Below are 17,252 nucleotides of genomic sequence, written 5' to 3'. Positions count from 1 at the left end.
GTACATAAAGTCTTTTTTCTTTCATGTCCTTTGAACTACTTGATCTCTGTATTTAATTCTGAAGCCTAAAATGAAACTCTGGCACTGTATCTTTCTCTACCTTGCTCAATTCTCCACAGCTCTGAAAGGAGAATTAGACATGTGACACATTACTCATACTATTTTTCTTTGTAGTTGCTGCAATTAAAAAGATTCACCAAAAACTTTTTGAGGGTTGTCGGGGGATTAAAATTCTCTGCTTGCTGGCCTAACATGATTACTGCCTTCTCATCTCTTTTTCCTGCTTCTGGTTTAATAAATTTCTACACTAACACAAGATTTCTGTTTACTTTCTTACTTGGGCATAGACATCTCAGAATGTATGAGCAGGACCTTAGTTTAAAAAAAGAGGTAAATTAGTTTGTTTGTATTCTCTGACAGATTGAACATTTATTCATTAATAAATTCATTGCATTCTTTGAAGTAAGAGCTTATAAGGAAAAAACAATGGAGGGGAAGAATACATCACAGCAGGTATTTTCTGGGATTTTAGGTTTCTGCATGCTTGCTTCACTCTTTATGCTGGCCACCCATCCTCATTTACAATGGCTTTTCCTACATGGCATCCACACAACACAATATCATTGGATTACACATACAGCACGTGGGTCCTGTCCTGCATTTGGTGGGAATGTGGCGTTATTTCAGGGAAGGGTGCTGCATTCACTACATGTACAAATCTGAATAAAACCTGAGAGAAGCGGCAAACTGCTTAGATTGCTAGAGGGTGTAGCTGAGAGGGTAGAGTAAAGGAGTTAAATACATTTGGCTTGACTGAACGGCAGTTCAGGGCAGTGCAACCTCATGTCTTGGAAATGCGGAGAAGATGGAACAAGAAATAATCAGTTAAGACTGTACAGCATGCATTGCTGTAAAACAAAAACAGGTGAAAACAGTGACAGCAGATTAATTTAGTCAGTTTAGCCCTCAATTTAAAAACTGTCAGCACCTTACTTTTGCATCACAACATATGGTGGGGAAAAAAAACCCCTTTAGGTTATTTAAGAGAAGGAAAAGTATATAAGGACCTTTTGTGAGTGATCTTGATAAGTGGGAAAGAAGAAAGTATGACAGTGAGCTCTCAATTTGTTGGATGTTAAATTTGAGGGAATGTCCTAGTCCTGTTGTAAAGAGTAGCATATGTGGCTGCTGCTCCTTGAATGGTTCATATTGCATCCCACTTTCTTCTGTCAAGATGTCCTGTAGGACCTTTGTTATTACAGGTGATGTCCGTGTGCAGCTGCCTTCAGGAGAGAGGATGACGTGTCAGGTGAAGCATATGCAATTCAAAATTCTGCTGCCTCGCAGTGTCTTGTCTGTGCTGGGAAAAAGAGCGTGACCCATGCTGTGTGCATGGCTCCCTGTACTCCCATCATGTTAGTCCATGTTTCTGTATCAGCTGTCATGCTGATAGTCCTGGCAGTTTTAGCTGTGGACCTACACCCAGGCAGAGCTGCAAAGGGAGTGGACAGGGATGGCTGAAATGATGGCTCCATGGCAGTCAGTAGGAGGTTGTTAGCCAGTGTGATCAGAATTTTCCCCCAAGATAATGCTGTGTTACTAGAGTTATCTTCTTGTAAGTTGACTCTTCTATGTTTCATAATTTGAGTCATTAGAGATTTTAATGTTTGAATTTACTTTTTTTCTTCTGATATTCAATGAACAGCTCTTCATCAAGATGCCCTGTTAGATTTTGGTTAGCTCAAGTAAAAAAATGCTTGTATTACTGTATTTTCATTTAAATAGGCACTACTGTCCTTGAAATGTCAAATAAAATATGACGTGTCAATTACTGTATGTCAAGCACATGATGTATTTTCAGCCACTGTTGATTTAGATGGGTTTTGATGTGTGCTTGATGTATTCTAATGGTGCTTCTTCAGTTCAGTGAATGTCTTGAAAACAACATTGAATGGCACATAAATCACAGCACCACCTTTTTCAGGGACTTCTGCCAGAGCATGAGGTAGCAGATTTGAGTTCCTGTGAATATTTGGTCTATAATGGCTCTTTTGTCCCAGAGTTGGGAGCCTGTAGTTTCTGGCAGGTTTGCCAGCACAGCAGAAGCAGTCTGCCACACAACTGTTTCTTTCAATTATTTTTTTTAATCACTACTTTATAAAAAGAAAATCTAACATTTTTCTAAGAGATTTTTTAGAAATCTCATGCCAGTATTTGGCTTGTATTTTGTCTGGTGATGTGTATGTGGTAGAAAAGCATGAAGTAGCACCATAGGCATCATCACCATATTAGTGTCAGTAAGGATTTCTCCTAATCATAATCACCTAAAATGTGCACCTGCTTGAAGGATGAAACACTCACTTCAATCATTGCAAACAGTAAAGTAGCATTTTTGACTTACAGCCCGGTCAGAAATGAGGACAGGTTACTTTCTGATGTTTTCTACTTCCTACTTCCAGCATTTTCTGGTTGTGTTTAGTGGTAATATTTACTCTTCTGCCTGGAAAACATGTGCATTCACACAGCCATGTGATTCAGTCCAGTCCCAAAAAGATGATACCACTCTGATACTGTGGTGGCAGGAGGAAGAGGAAGAGGAAGAGGAGATAGGGGTAATATGCCCACAATTGCCCCCACAAAAATCATACAGAGCAGGATTAAGAGTACCCAGGAAAAATCATGTGAGTGCTCTGGGGCTCCAAGCCATGTTTTCCTCCTTCCCTGTCTTCACTCTATTAAAATGTAACACATTGCTTTAATGAGAAGTGTACATTTAATTTGTCTATACTTTCAAAGGGTATTGTTGAGTAAGGTGGGCATTGAAATAATGTGAGACTTCGTAACAGAGTTGTCTTTCAAAATGACTTTTAAATGCAGTGCTTTCAGATGGGCAGGGCTAGACTTCAGGCCTTCAGAAATACAAGCTCACCCATGGGACATCTGTGGAAACTACATCTCTGCTCTTTGAACTCGAGAGGCTGAAATAAAAGCAGCCTATCACAAAACCAGATGAGCGCTGGACAATTTTTTGTTATTGCTCAATTTTTTGTCAAAGAAATGAGACAGTAGGATTTAGCACCCTGGTGTGAACCAGAGAGCAGCGCACTATGCACCACTCGTTTGGCTGATATTCTGTGATTTTACATACCCTCTCCCTGCTTGCTTTTCCCAGAAGATATTTGTCAGACTTCTAGTATGAAAAGATGCAAAAGGTCCACCTGCCAGGACATCAGTCACTGAAAAGCTTAAAGATATTATGAAAATGACTATAATTTACTGAACATAAAATATACTGAAATTCAGACACTTGTTTTTGTAGAAAAGACCCTAACAAGAGCAAGAAATAACTGGCCAGGAAACAAAGCTGTTTAATACTACCTGGAGCAAATACATTGGCAGAAGTGCTACAGCTTCATTCTGTGCCTGCTATGGGGCGAGTGCATGGCAGGAGAGGGACTTTATTGTGCCACAAGATGCTTCTAGGTCACACTTAATTAACATTAGTACTATTAAAATATCAGTTCTACCAGGTTTTTAAGCACTACCTATATATGTGTAACTCATATGGTTGCATTTGAATGGCCAAGTGTGAGATGTGAATGAGACACGGATTTTGTGGTTGCTGTTACAGCTGATATGAAACTCATTACAGACTTCCACTTTCCTACTCAGGCAAAGGGGGAGAAGGTGGCCTTGGAAATGGGAGCTTCCAAAGAGGATTTAGAGATGTAATTGAAGTGAATGGCTTCCCAAAAACAATGTTCCTGAAAAGAATGCTTAGCACATCAAGTTGTGTGTCCAGATTGTGGTCCTGTGTCAAACTCTACTTCAGACTGTGACAACAGTCCTCCTTGCTCCATCCCTTCTGTGTAGGGTAAAAGTATGGAATGGGCCAAAGAAATGAGAAGTGGGGTGGAAAGGAAGAGCCCTGCTCTTTCTGCCCTTTGAAATGTGTTCCTTCACCTCTGAAAGAGGAGTGAAGAGGTGAGAAGTCACCCTCACGTCCAAGGCAGTGTCAGCAGGGGCACCTGCCCAGAGTGGAGGTGGCTTCATGGGGCTCATGGGCTATGAGCACCCCATGGCCAGGGTGATGTGTCTGGCTGGTCTGACTGAGGTGGTTGCTTGTGATGGCCACTGCTGTCTCATCTGATGCTGTGCTGAATGCCACTCTGATGCCCCCCTCCATCTGTCTAACACCTCCTCTTATTTACTGCAGTTACAGCAATGCCGTTCTGTTATGCTGGGAGTTTTGGATTTAGATTTGGTTGTTTTTTTCCTGTGCCTCTTCCAAATGAACAATTGTGACAGCAAAATGCTTTGATAATTATCCCTTTTTACTGCATGTGAAGGCTCCAAATGTTTTAGGAAATTATGGGTGTTTTTTGATCTTTAAAGTTCTGGTATGTTCCATCCCATTTAACAAAACAAAGCAAAACAACATATGTGCAGAGTTGAGTTTTGCTAGATTTTAACAGACTCCGATTTCTCCCATAAAAGCTTGAGTGTAAGCACACTAGTTGTTCTTAATTACTATATTGGCAGCACTAGCTGATGCTTTATTTGGTGACTGATACTGTTTGGCAAGTCTCATATAGTAAACAGGCAGAGATTTTAACAGATTAGGAAGGGGAAAATATCTAGAAGTGAGTGTGGCTATTTTCTTGGGGTTTTTCCTCCAAAATGGAAATTTTAAAAATAGGACTAAATGAGTCCTGATGTGGATTTAAGTTATTAAGCCAAATGTCCTGTTGGTGAAGATTTGGGAGAATAAATGTTTTCAGGGAAGCAATAGGAATTTCAGAGATGAATGAATTGCATCCTAGGTCAGCACAACTGGCTTTGGGGTAATAAATGCAGGAAGACTGTGGCAAACAAGGGACCACTGCATCCTAGTCCAGTTCTGCTGACTGCACAGTTAAGATACTTGAAATTCAGAGCCCTGTCTTCCAGCCACTCAGATGTGTCAACCTCTGCTAATGAGCAACAGGCATAAATTAGCAAGGTGAATGGAGTGTCCCATTGTTGCCATCCCTTGATTCTCAGCATTGTAGGAGATGCAGTTGGGAGGGATGTGACAGCTTCCAAGAGAGCAGATTCTTTGCTTCTTTGCAAGGTTTCCTTTGTAATGTGAGTGTGCTTCCAAGTCTGAAAATAAATTATAATGATGGTAGTGTAAATAATAAATGCATCAAGTATTAGTAATGAGGCCATGGAAGTATTATGTAACACTGAATAGGGCAAGGTGGGTGAAGGATGTCTGATCTCCATTACTAAGGTGTCTGCAAGAAATTCTGCTGGTTGACAGGATGATTTTTCTGCATAGATGGAAATTTGGTTCCTTCCCTTGTCCCTGAGACAATTTCAAATCAAAGGACAAAGTTTGTTAACCTGAAAGAGGATGACCATTTAACCTCCTGTTAAAGAATGTTCATTTAACTACTGTACTATATGACTTTGAATTCTCTTTTTTTTGTTGGGCAGCATTGTTACCAAGTGATTAACCTAACTAATTTCTTGTGGGATGAAGTGAAATAAAATAGATTTCATAAAACCTGCAAACATGGAATTTTTCCCTGTTGCTGGTGTGTAGGGAAGGGCCAGGTACAAAAATCTGATGGCTGCAAAGCGTGTTCAACTTTGTATGTTTTTATCCTTTCCTAAACAGAACATGAAATGTCTGTTGGAAATAGCAGAATAATTTCTCTCAAATAGCTGAATACTTGGCATCCCAAGGGGAGACATATATGCCCTTTTACCAGTGGGGAAACATTCCTTGCCAGCAGAAGGCATAATGTTACGTTTCAAAAAACCTGAAGAGGCAACTTCATTTCTTACCCAGTTTAAATCCCTGCATAAATTCACATAAATAGTAATAGTGAATATAAACACCCAAGTCCTCTGTTCAGTTTTTGCTTTAGCAGAGGTGGAGCATGCGCGGAGTGAAATCTTGAGGTTTATTTTGATGGCAGAAAGCCATCAGGATTTTGTTCTTGCTTTTCTAAAGAAGGTTATTGTCATCCTAAAGATGTTGGTAGTTTTCCCTGACCAGGGAATAGCCACAGTGAGGGCCATCTAGTTTTTCAAGTGGATGACCATGAGAGCAAGTCCGTGAAGTTACCTTGACCCAGTGAAGCCCAGAGGAATGGAGTTTCTTGACTACCAGCCTAACCGAGGCTCTTGGAAAAGTGTTATGGTGTATTTATCAGGGAAAATAGACTTTGTACTCTGAGTACAACTGGAACAATTTCTGTGACAAGCAGATGTGTTAAAGATGTATTTCCTAGTACAAAATGTAAACTGTGGTCATATGCCTGCTTACAGAAGAAATTTTTGTCTTAATCAAACCTTGCCTTGGTCATGAGACTTGAGTCTGAATGCAATTCTGCCTTGTTGAGGAAGCATTAAGAGGACCAGTTCATGAAAAAAGTACTGTGGTTTTCTTCTTCTGTTGGGAAGTCCAATGTTTGACTCCCCTGAAGAGAATAGGAGCTTTACCAGACTTTGAGGCCTGTGTACAAGCTGGATGTCATAGTGGCTGCTGAGCTAGTGTAATTATAAACAAGGAATTGTTGAAATTTGGCTTTTTGATATGTGTGAAAAGTACATTAGTGCTCTGCTGCATAAATTACAAGTGGAAAAACTCTGCTTACCACAGACTGACTATTTGCTGAGTGGAGTTTGGGTGGATTTTAGTAATAGAGAGAAGAAAAGGAATATTGCCCACATGATGCAACAGGTCTGTGCAAGGCCAGTAAAAAGATGCAGTAACTCTTCCAGCTCATAGATGGTAGTCATGAGTTCCCCTTTCTCAGAAGTTGTATGTCTGCGTGGTTTCTGCAGCTTTCAGGAACACTTTCCATCCAGGGTACAGATGAAGGCAGAAATCTTCCAAATACTCCCAAATACAGAAACTACAACTGTGTAAATTTCTACCTCTGTGAACTATGACAAAACCTGGCCCTGTGATTCCCTAGAGAGACAGTTCCCAGCTGGGGAATTTGCAGCAGGTCTTGGGGAAGAAGAGAGAAATTAAGGAAGAGAAAAGAGGTGACAGTACTTGGGAAAGTCCTATGAGAGGCTGGCCTGGTGAAGCCCAGAACCTTGCTTCAGGTGAGAGTATTGCTATAAATAAGTGTGGAAAACCACAGATGCAAGGAGAGGTAGTAGGTTTTCTTCATATTGCAGTGGTTCTGTTCATGTACTGGGACCTCACTCTACTTTGTTTTGCAAACACAAAACAGCCACGAAGGTGTGGCAAGGATCTCATAATCCAAATGAAGGAATGCATCATTGATATGCACGGCTGTAAAGCCAGGTACAAGGTAGCATACTGAACAGAAAAGCTCACTTCTTGTGTAAAATAAATACATCAGGATTCCTTGTTAATGAAATGCTTACTAACACAGTCTGTAGAGTCCTTGAGTGGTACAGTTTAGATTTATAGGGTGTTTTTCTCTTGTTGTTTTATTAAAAATGTCTTTCAATACGAGAGGGTGCTCTGGAAGAACAAAACAAGCAAAACTATAAATCTCAGAATAAATTTATTAGAAAGTATCTTAGGAAGAGAAACTCAAATCTCTGAGTTTCAGAGTTGCACTCAGTAACTTTTTTTCCCCCCAAATCAATGAAATTATTTAGTTCCTTTTTTCCTAGACAGATCAAATTGGTATGATAGTTGTATTATCTTAGTTATAGATGAATACCCGGCAATATACTCTCACACAGGAGCTTGTAAAGGGCTGTGGGGCATAAATAATCTTATCTTCTGAGATGGCTTTCTGTTGGGGGTGGCAGGCTGTCTTTATATAAATATACATATATAAACATCAAAATGTACACTTCAGTGTGGTCAACCATTTAGTAGTTAACAAAATCTGCTTGATGACACAGAGTATGACAGATGACCACCCATAATTGCATTTCACATAGGTATCTAGGGTAATCAAATATTTAACTTATCAGTTATAACCCTTCTGAACAGGAGGAAAGTAAAGGTCATTCACATGATCTTCAGTCCCAATGGAAACAATGTCCTCATTTAATATCACTGACTTGGCAAGATGCTAGTGGCAATTTTGTCAGCTAAGGATACAGAACATAGAATTTTTAATCACCACTACATTTGTTACTCTGACCAACAAGAGGAGGTGGATGCACAGGCAAGAGTTGTCATTGTACAGTCACTGGGACTGACTACTGTGTTATACAGTGTGAAGAGTCAGAATTAGAGAGTAGAAGAAAGTGAAATCTGGAGAGCAAGGTAGAATATTCAGAGAGTCCTGCACTGGAAAGTGAAGGGTCTGTGCTATTTGAACAAATAACCAGAACAAAGGTGAAAGATGCGCATATCTGTACATACTAATCTTATTTCCATGATGAACATTTCAGCTCATCCTATGTCTGCAACAGAGTAATTTTTATTTCCCTTTTTAAAGAATTTTCTGCTGAGATTGCCAGTATTGACAAAGCTTGTTTGTAATATGTGTTGCCAGAAGAGTGTGAAGAAAAAGTATGAATCAGCAACAGGAGAGGTAAAAAGCAGCCCCCTGGGATCTCAGAGCTGAGCTGTAGGTGCTCACTTACCCAATTTTCTGCTCTGTTTAGAAGGAAACAAGAAAGAAAGAGCGAACAGACTTGGCATTGATGCAGCCTCTGTCTGGAGGGAGAGTTAGTGTGGCTGGAGATCCTGGGAATGATCACTGCTGTTCTGCCAGCTCTGAAAGGAGGGGACGAAATAAGATGCTTTTTCTCTGCTAGACCAGCTCCCAGGTTCAGCTCCCAGGCCTGAGCTAGCATGCATCAAACATGTGTGGCACACAGGATTTCAGGAATTATTCCTGCTTTCAGGAAGATATGAAATGCTTTGTCTTAAGATCCAAAGAACAGACCCTTGCCCATGCACTTTAGTCCACTTGCAAGTTCATTGTGAAGATATGTTTCCCCACTGCTTGAGATTTCCTTTTTTTCATGAATTTTCACTCCTGTTGAGAAAAAAAACATCAGACTGAAACAAAGTAAGCTGATTTTGGAGGTTTCTTCAAGAGAAGTGAAGGTTTATGTTAGCTTATAGTCACATTCCATTGTAATGTGCAGATATGTGTGTTTATGAATATAAACACCTTGTAGGAACTATTTACAAAAAACAAGTATTCATTAGAAACTCTTTAGAATATGAGCATGGCTGAACACTGGAACTCAATGCCCAGAAAAGTTTTGCTGGGTTTTTGGTTTATTTTTTTTCTGTCTTCAAACATTTTCATCCTTAAACAGGACAAGACTGTGAACAACTAGCTCTATCTCTGAAGAACCTGGCTCAGCAGAAAATCTATAGTTACCTCCACAGATGAGTTTTTCTGTTAGTCTTTACTCTGTGATAATACACCATGTTGAAAAAAGAGGTGTTAACGTGAGCTTTGACATCCAGAGCAGTCTTTCCATTCTGTTCAACCATCCAGATGAGCTGGAAGGGTCAGTATTGCATATTGACCCCTCCATAACATGCACATTTTAGAAAAATACTTTTAAACGTATGTAAACTGCTGTCATGTGTGACCTCAGGATCTCTGAGAAAATCTAAGGACAAGTGTCTCACTTAATATGAGTCTGTCTGTCCAAACCAAGAGAAAGGTAGAGCAGTGAAACAGAATTATGTTTAATATTACTGAAAATGTTAATTCTGTGTGTAAAACATAATAGCCTTCCTGCCAAATGTTTCTAAAACCTTTGCAGGTAAAAACAAACTCTGTATGCTTTGGCATGTTAGGAGAAACATGAAATTCATCCTTGTTAAGGAACATCTCAGTAATTCAGTAGGGTTGGTGTGGGAGTTGCTGTTGCCCAGGTTTGGCTGCTGCTGGATGTAGTAGTGCAAGTTCCCGCACAGCCATGAATTTTCTCAAAAGCAGGAGGAAACATTTTAGTAATGTAGGCCATGCCCAGGTGCAAGGTAGTTAGCATGTCATTGCTTTTTTACAGAATAGCTCTCTAGGGTAAAGCTTTGTCTGTTACTAAGTGTAAAATAGATGGAAAAGTTTTGGTGGGTTTTTTTTCCTATGACATTTCAGAGTTCATCATAGATTTCATTTGTGGGTTTTCTCTGTCAGAAGTGCTTTACAGCCCTCCAGTCACCAGATCTGGGGAGTGTGCTGGTGCATGTCAGAGATACTTTGTGGCTCAGTTTCCTTTCCTTAGAAAGCCAGAAGAGAAAAGCAGCATGAAAGAGGAGAATAGGGTGTGTATTTGGGTCTCAGCCCACTGTGGAGCTGGAATGCACCTCAGAACACCCAATCCTAAGAGCTGGAAAATGCTCCTGGGTCCCACAGCACAAACGTAGATCAGAAAGATCAAACAAATGTCTCATGTCTCAGCTCAATGCACCTGATTACAGAGGTGATGAATAGCTTTGGTAGGGTGTGCCTGGCTTACCTTAGTGCTTTTCTTAGTAGGTGCCAAAGTTCTTTCTTTTTGCCAGAATTTTGTTCCATGTGTAATTGTGCTTCCACTTCCACCCCAGCCAGAGCAATGTTGTGGCACATTCAGGTTTTGCAGGGCAGCTCAGCAGTTCAAGGACCTTTATCTGGTCTCAACAGTAAATGCTGCAGATAAAGTCAAAGATGTGCAGGGTGTTTTGTTTGCTGACTGCCCAGGTCAGGAATATAACAGCATGGGTGGGAATGGCCCTATGGAGCTGGAGCAGAGGATGCTCTTTGCCAGGGTACTGCCTCTGGCAGCAGCCAGGGTGGACGTCTAGTTCAGCGCACAACAGGAGAAACTTCTGCTCCTACTCCCATCCACCCATCTGCTCCTTGTGCAGCTTCACTCCAGCTCCAGCTAAAGCACTTTCTGAACCAAATGTATTCAAATCTTCTTTTATCTCTGTCTTGTCTATCCATGTAATTTTCCCATTTCATATGTGTGCTATTTGTGTATGCTGCCAAATTCCTCCTTTCTTTCTTGACAAAAAGTATAATTTCAAGTATAACATCACCTTAAAGTACAGTGATTGAAGTAACTGCTGCTAATAAAAGAGTAGCACATATTTTCCTTTTCTGATTGCCTTAAGTACTGCTTGATATGTTTTAATGTCTAACATTCCTAAGGCAGCTGTTTGCCTCTCATGAAACATTAAATAGGATCTAAGAATCAAAGAGGAGAAAAAAATACATGTGTATATATATATGTTCATCTGTTTATGAATAGGGAACAGAAGCAACTTCGTAATTTTTTTTTCGATAAATATTTGAGTGAAGATTTTTATCAGGAGATGGCACTGATATTTACAGAATCACAGAATCACAGAATCACAGAATTTTCAAGACTGGAAGAGACCTATAAGATCATCTAGTCCAGCCGATGTTCTAACTGTTCAGCTAGATCATGGCAGCATTTAAGCATTTTATAGCGAAAAAAACCTACTATTTTTTTGGATAGTAGGATTTTGGCATCTGACTACTAGAAGGAGTTTTATAAATTGTAATGAGAAGTAAAATCCATGTCATATTTCTTCATGGTGTAGTGTGTAGTGTTACCCCTGTCCTGAGTGGGATGTTAACATTACATTACCTACCAGAAAATGACATTGCATTATGTGAAAAGGTGCTACAAAATAAAGTAATTGAGAGTTGGAATCTGGGAAATGTGATTCAAAGCCGCTTTTCAAAAAGGCACAGAGTACTCACATGTCTGTTAGCATGTGAAACTTGGGGTCTTAATAGGAGATACTTTGTATTTAGTGCCATCAGCTCCACGAATGAGTGGTGTGCTGCTGTGGGTGTGTTCTTTCAGAAAAGTGCCCGAGGAGCCAAGCAAAGCTGCTGGGACTGTGGTCATCCCTGCTTCTGAGGGCTCTTGGTGGGCAGCTGCCCTGAGACCCAGAGGAGGACTGACAGCTGCTGTGGAGGTGTGTGAGCCTGCTGTTCAGTGTGCCCAGGGCGTGCCATCCCACACTGAATCCAAAGGCTGGGATTGAACAACATTACGTCTATAGTTAGTCACTTAACAGCTCTAGCTTCTATAAATGTTAAGCAGCCAAAACCCATGATGCTTCTTTCTGCAGCCCTGGTTCCCTTTGAACACTGAACAAATGCTAGAGATCCAAGGATTTTCTTCAACTGCTCATTACCATCTGAATGCAGGCATGTAGTACTCTAGTTTTCTGCTTTCATTTAATTTGCCTGCGCTTTTAATTACTATAACTTACAGGCTGATCCAGAAGCTTTGCATGTCTCATAAAGTGAAGATTCACATTGCTAAATTTATACAATATTTGAATATTTGAGTATTGTATAGTGACATATTTTTCCCTTAAAAACATAAAACCTGTAAATATCTGAATGTCCAAACTTGAGCTGAGGGTGGGATATGACTGCTTCTGTCATGTGTTGCCAAAGCACATCATCAGCTCATAGTTATTCCACATGGTCATATCTCCCAGTTTTTGTTTTCAGCTTATCTGTTTATGTGGTTATTTTTCTGTGTGTTTTATACTCAAATATTACAAGCAGCAACTTCCCTGTGGAACAAAAACTGGATTTTCTAGTTGTTCCTGATGTTGATTGCTTGTGTCCATGTTCTCAATTTCTTCACACATATTCTAAATTTACATGGAAGCTGTGGTAATCACAGCTGGTTGCCAATAAAAGGGGTGGTGACACTCCCCTAACCCATGGCCACAGGTTCCCATCCTCTGCCATATGTCAGTGCAGGTACTTGGCACACTCTCCTACTTAGGGAGTCAAGCTACCAAGAGCTTCTCTGATTTTTTTTGGCAGAATTTTCTTCTCGTTACTGTGGGTCCTGCACTGGCTTGCTGCAGAATCAGGCAAGTGCTGGTGCCAACACAACAGAAAGCAGCTGGAGTGGGACTGTCCTCATGTGCCATCTCAGCCAAATCCTGTGCTCAGAGCCCAGGGGCTGAGAAGCACAGGAGGACCACAGCTGGTGTTACACAGGCTGGCCTGCTGAGCCCCTGATCCAGGTTGAGCAGATGCTGCTTGGTCCTGAGCCCCATCTGGTTCTTCTTCCTGTGGCAGCCAGAGTGGAGGGGACATGGCTGACACATCCTGGGTCCCACCCCAAAGGGAAGAGAGCATCTGCTTTTAGCAGCCACAGACTGTTATTGGGGTGCAATCAGAAGTCTCTCAATTAACTACAGGGCCAGCTGGAGAAGAAGGTGATGCAGCCTGATTGCTGTACAGGAGAGACTTAGGTGAGGTGACAGGGATTTTGGGTACAAGCTGGTTTGACCTGTTAGCCCTGGATCGATGTGTTTTCCATGAGGATTTTGGAGGCAGGCAGGATGTGTTGCCAAAGAGTCTGAGCTCATAGTGGAGGGGCCAAGCAGGAGTAGAAATGGTAATCACAAGGATGAGGATGCAACACTGGGACAGTGTTTGGGTTTGTAGACAAAGAGCGAAGCGTGGCTTGCTGCACGTCCCTCGCTCCTCGCTGGCCATGTCAGCCAGCCCTTGGCTGTATCACTGGGATGCCAGCAGCGCCCAGGAGCTCGTGCTTGGGTGGCCAAAGGTAGCCCTGGGTGTTTGCCACAGGGTGAGTGCACTTAGCACACTGTGAGTGGGAAGCAGCCAGTGTGCAGGCACTTGGGGTGTGTCACGAGACTGAGCACAGTTCAAGGCTTTAATAAACACACTGTGTTCCCCAGGCAGCCCTGCTCAGTATATTGCTCAGAAAATACAGGATCAGTATAAATTTACCCATTACATGTGGTTTTTAACAGTGTTGCTGCCTGTGCCAAGGGCTGTTCACTGTCCACACGGAGCATGGGAAGTCAGGGGCAGCATTCATAGAAAGGAAAAATAATCCTGCAACCAGGTTTGTTATGATCCACATCTCACGCAGTGCAGATCACGTTCAGCAGAACTTGGTGGCCATCTAGTGGTGAAGCCCCGGTCGGTGTTAGGTTTTGCAGACTTCTTTGTATCACAGAGACAAGAACTTTGCTATGTGTGAGTTGCAAAGATGTATGGTTTCACTTCTAGCTGGAAGTAACACGGCTGAATTTTTATAAGTCACCCTAAATGCTCGCATTGGTTTTATTTATTTCACCCTACGAACCATACTGACTGCAGGTGTTGCAATGGCTCATGGAGGCAGCCAGCAGTCTCCCAGGATTCCCATTAGGTGTAACAATTTCTACACTAACATAGAAATTACACCAGTTTTAGAAATACTGAGCTACAAATAAATAAACATCAAGCTAACAGGTCAGAACTCAGTTTTTTTCTTTGTTAATTTATCTTTCAAACTTCATGTTTCAACAGTAATTTAATACATCCTGCTGAGCTGTTAAATGTGGCATCAGTCCTACTGCAAAAGCCCACCTTGAGCATTGAAGGCTGCCTGAAATCATGGCCATTAACAGAAGAATTGGCAGTTCCTCCTCAGGGTACCCTGGTAGCTCTTGACTGATGACAAGTTTCTAAGATTTCCCTCTGTGCAGTTGCTGGGAGGACACTTAAATTTTAAATAGGCTGCTACACTATGGTTTGTTTGGATTTTGATTGGGGGAAGAGGGGTATTGTGGTCTTTTTTGGTTTTTTTCTTTATTTTATAGAATTTTAAACAAAAATGGAAAGTAAGTTAGTTGAAAAAATTGTGAATTTCCTGTGAATTCCCTGATACATCCATTTCAAAGTCTTTGTCTACCATGGTGCCATCAAACAGTAGTTTTGGGAACCATGTCCTGACCAGAGACATCTGGCACAGCCCCTGTGGGAACTTCAAGAGGCACCAAATGTGGTTTTGAGGACTTTACTTCTGTCTTTGTGATCAGTGAGGGTATTTTATAGAAATTGCTGGAGAAAGGAGAAGGTGTCCCTTTGCTGTTTGCATGGCAAAGGGAAGGAGCATCAGCAAATCATCTGGGAGTTACTGTGAGAGGGACTAACCTGAGGAAGCTCAAAAAAGCACTTTGTGCTTTTTTTAGGGTCTTTGGTGATATCCCCATTTAAAGCCACACAGCTTTTGCAAGGCTAAAACCCCACTGGTGGTGTCAGGTAGATTCTGTCTCCTTTATCACTGTTGAAGATGTCTGCTCTGGGGGTCCCCCTATGCCACAGGAGTTGAAGTGGCAGAGGAAAACCACCTTGGACATATGCTCTCACTTGCCATGTGGGTGTCCTCTGCTGGTTGGTTTCTCATTTAAGCTGCAGGGCTGCGAGGGGAAGACGTGAGGTGACATTTGCTGGTTCTAGCTGACAAGAGCTTTTCTCCTTGCTGTGCTGAGCAAGCGATGACTGTGAAGCTCTCAGGGGATGGTGACAATATTCGTCACCTCCTGTGGCTTACTCAGTTATTTTCTCTCCTGTGGGATAAGCAGGGTGCTACACTTTTTAGAAAGAGGGAGCAATCCAGTTAAAAAGCAGCAGCATTGATTGTGTGCCACCTTCATGACACTGCTCTGTGCCATCCTCTTCTGTATAAATATCCGGGAAAGCACAGAGTGGTTCCCAGCAGTGAGATCACTTTCTCATATGTGACAAATAGCTTTTCATGAGGTGCTGACTCTTCTCTAGGTTCAGTTTGTCTTGGGGCTGGAAATTACAGCAGCATTTTAAGCTTGATCTTCCTCCTATTTAAATGACCTGTACTATACAGGATCTGAACACTCTGTTACAAGACAGCTCATAAGATACTTGCAGAAAAAAGATGCACAAATATTTACTTTAAAAGATCAGGATTTCCTAGTTTTGAGCACTGGATTTTGTGTGTTTAGTATTGAGCTTTAACATTTGATTTACAAATTTGCTTTTATTTCAGCTGGTAGGATGTTAAAAAAAAAAGAAAACCCTACTGGAGTAGTGAAACCATTCTCAGTGAATTTCTAACCCAAGACTTTTATTTGTTCTGAGATTCAGAACAATTGCTTAAATGCAATTCCTAAGCCATTTCTGTGAGAGCTAGACATATCTGTATTCCAGTCATGTAGTTAAAGTGCTAATCTTTCTTAGCCTCTTGGGGACAATTTTTGCCAGCTAATGTTGTTACTACGGCTCTCTGTCCACTTCTGTCTCCATTCCAGGAACTCTCTGCACATCTGTTGACATGCATCATATTATAGGCAAAAATAATTAATCTGGAGAATCTCTTGCCTGCAGGTAAAATATGAATATGTGTTTACAGAGTACTCTTCATAAAGAAAGTACTCCCCCTCCCCTCCCATTAGTGCTTCAGATTAGGATTGTTCTGTGGAAATATTTAAACAAAAATAAAACTGCGAAATTTGGACTACCGTTAATTCAAGGCTTAGAGGTTTGTATGCAGAGAATTAGAACATCAGTGAAATCATGTGATAATGGTGTGAGATGCTTTACACAAACTTTTAACCCATATGAAGAGTCCTCAGCAAGTTCTGGAAAGCTCCAGGAGTTCAGTGTATGCCATAACAGCTACAGCTGTGCAGGAGCTCCTCTGACAGGAGCCTGCAGGTCAGTGTTAACAGAGGTGCTTCCCAGCAGATGCATCAACATCAGTGCTCCTTTCAAATGCTTGCCTTAGTACCATGGATTTCCCAAAGGTTCATCCTTTTCCTTCAGATTGATCTTAAGAGTCTAAAAGAGCAGGCTAATGAGTGTGTAGCCCGTTTACCCTGAATGTCAATAAACCTGGGAAGCCCCAGAAACCTGATGAAGGGCAGAGTTGTCCCAGTACTTAACTAAACAGGCTGCTGTAGCTGTGGGTGATGGTGGTTGCTGTGCAATATAGTCATAGTGAGGTTGATAGGATGATCAGTTAATAATGATCTATGGCTGGGTGGTGTGATTACTGGCAGTCAATGAGGGTTTGAATCACGGCCTTCCGACTTGATAATAATTTATCTAACCAAGCCAAATGCATTGTGGTAGCAAGGGGGTTTTCAAGCAATAGGTCCAGCACACACTGTACTTAGAAACTAACACAACATTACTTCAGTGCTGTATTTTAATTGCTTAAAATTAGGGTAACTGATAGGCTGTGGGACATTGCTGTAAATGGAGTATCTTTGATAAGCATTTATGTGTTTCTGCGGGGATTGTTCTCTGGCCTTGTTCTTAAACTTCATTTATCAGTGGTCTGAAAGAAAATAAATTGTATTGGCTTGCACGTGACAGATTGAGAAGTGCTAAATGAGAAAATGGAAAAATCGCTGCTGCAGGGTGATCTGGATCTGTTAGCAGTCTGTATTCAAGCAAACAACAGGTGTTGGGCCTAATGTGAAGATCCATAGTTCAGATCTGGGTACTGGAAACACTTTT

At 41.3% G+C, this 17,252-nt stretch overlaps 1 protein-coding gene across 2 annotated transcripts in view; it reads left to right on the top strand.

Moving 5' to 3' along the window:
• The window catches only part of KLF12 (KLF transcription factor 12), a 240,326-nt gene that overhangs the window by 197,727 nt on the left and 25,347 nt on the right, over positions 1-17,252 (top strand). The gene's annotated exons all lie outside the window — the stretch shown is intronic.

The sequence above is a fragment of the Ammospiza nelsoni genome, chromosome 2, assembly GCF_027579445.1.
Source record: "Ammospiza nelsoni isolate bAmmNel1 chromosome 2, bAmmNel1.pri, whole genome shotgun sequence".
In the NCBI taxonomy this organism is placed as follows: domain Eukaryota; kingdom Metazoa; phylum Chordata; class Aves; order Passeriformes; family Passerellidae; genus Ammospiza; species Ammospiza nelsoni.
The sequence above is the reverse complement of the archived record's forward strand: the minus strand, read 5'-3'. Positions and strand labels throughout refer to the sequence as shown.